Here is a 2,384-nt window from a genome sequence, read left to right as displayed (position 1 = left end):
GGTCAGAATTAGCAAAAAAATAAAATAAAAAGACAGATTTTAAATAAATGAAATGGACTTTTATCATTTTGACATCATATATTTTAGATTTTGTCAAAACTGTGTCACATTATGACGTTTACAGCTTTGACTTGTGGAGTTGAAATTGGGACTTTGTATCTAAGTAAGTCTGAAAATAGTTTTTCATGATAATCTTGGTCAAAGCTGCTCAATTCTGAAAAAAAAATGATCGCAATTATTTTTGGTCGATATAGAAATCACGATTATTTGACCCCATTACAGTGAAAACACCTTGAGCTTTGAAGTTTCCCTTCATACTTTCCCCGTCCAGTAAACAAGACAATAAGTTTACTTGCGAAACGTAATGTGCAAAATAATCATTTTAACAATTACATTGTTTTTGTGATCGTTGGGAGCCTGAAATTAGTTCAGTATTTTATGAGTGTGACTTAAAAGAAAAACTAGAATTTTTCATTTGCATCTTTTTTTCTTTTCTTTTTGGCAGGAATGGGCTTCCATACTAACAGTTGAGTCTGAAGGTTTTTCTTGTAGTCTGTTATATGAAAACTAGTGTGTAGATAAAGCTCCGCACATTGTAACGCTGTAATTTTAGAAAAGCACGCAGAGGAGCTTTTTTCTATGTGGCGGGGGGGTCCCTTGCTCCTTCCTCTGCATGTTTTTACGGCAGATGGGTCAGCTTAAAGCAATAGAGCACATGGAAATTACGTATTTTATTGATGACGCCACTCGGTGTGTGCGAGTGTGTGTGTGTGTGTGTACGTGTGTGTGATTCACGCTCAAGATAAAAAGATGCAAACGTTATGTATGTTGGTTTTCTACGAGATGTGTGTATGCTCTGCTCGTGTCATGTATCTCACGTGATGGGAGAGTCAGAAGAGAGGGATGTTGGGAAGGTGGGTGTACATTATTTAAACCACTGTTCTCTTTGTAGCGCGTGGCTGTTATATTGTTTTCTGCTATTTGACAATGAATTACTCTGCACTTACAGATTGGGTTGTGTCCTCTTTTCTTCACAATGTTTGAATGAACTAGAGAACGCACACCGTGTGAATGCTGGATGTTGAAAGGCTGACGCTACACTGGATTGCTGGCTTGAATGTGTAAAGGCCCTGACACACCAACCCGATAATCGGCCGTCGGACAGTCTGGCGAGGTCAGTGACTCAGGCTGTTCGGTGTGTTCCGTGCCGTCGTCCGTCGGAGGCAAGGGGGTCAGCTTCTCCTCGGAACGTGTACCTCCTATGGCGTCATTTTGATGCTACCAAGCCATCACCTCCCGTTAGCATCCCATTGACTCCCATTCATGTTGACGTCACTTTGACAGAGAATAACTTTACATCTGAAGCGTTTAAAGACTCTATTTGTCCGTTGTTTATTTCTAAAGAAACACGACAATGTATAAAAGGCTCCATTACTTTGTACCTCACGTTATGGCTCCGTAGCAGACGTTTTTATAACAATAGGCTAATGATTGGGTCATAACCACGAGACTTCCTGTCTCATAGTAGAGGAGTTACCGTATAGTACAGGAGAAGCTCTCAGGCAGTTTGGACTTCCATCAGCTGTTTAAGTGTAATGACTAATGTTAACTATCATTTTAGTGATCAATAATGAGCCTGTGTCTATGTTATCTCCTTACATATACCTACGCTCTCCGTCTCTGCTAGATTGGGAATGATTGAGATTTCTCTTGGCACAGCTACCAGAAGACTTCCAACTTTCAGACAGGTTTCTCACGTCACATCTACGTCTTCAAGCTCAGTTGGAGGCTGCTCAGTAACGCTCAGCCATCACCGGGAAAGAGCTTCTAATGTCCTCCACTGGTCTCCGTCCAGAGCATAGACTGTTAATATTAATATAATATTATTATTATATAACTAATATATACAGTCTATGGTCCAGAGCAACGGGATCTGTTGGTCCAGTTTATATACTGTCTATGGTCGGAGGAGCGGTCAGCCTTCATTTTGGCCGACCTGACTTGCTGGGTCAGTGGGCGGGCAGTCGGACTCAATGACCAATCTGATTGGTGGAGCGCTAACCCGGAAATGGCGAGCGGTATGAGTGACGGACGGCTCTCAAAATGTGACGAAATTTTTTTAAACTGACCTTTGTCGATCTGAAATGAAGACAGATTCAGCAACTGCACGGCCTGTTTCTCTCTTAAAATGTTTTCAGAAACACGTTTCGGTGAACTATCTTCGTTGTAATATGAGATCATATTCTGAACGAGCCGCCATTACTATCGGCTGGAGAAAGAAGGTGACGTAGTAGGAATAGTTGAAAAGGTGGGAATGGGTTTAATTAGTATGAATATCTTTGAAAAGTTGAATAATACCAATGATGCAGAGTTTTTATTAAAAC

The sequence above is a fragment of the Sander vitreus genome, chromosome 7 (genome assembly GCF_031162955.1).
Source record: "Sander vitreus isolate 19-12246 chromosome 7, sanVit1, whole genome shotgun sequence".
Taxonomy (NCBI): Eukaryota; Metazoa; Chordata; class Actinopteri; order Perciformes; family Percidae; genus Sander; species Sander vitreus.
Note: the sequence above shows the minus strand (reverse complement) of the source record.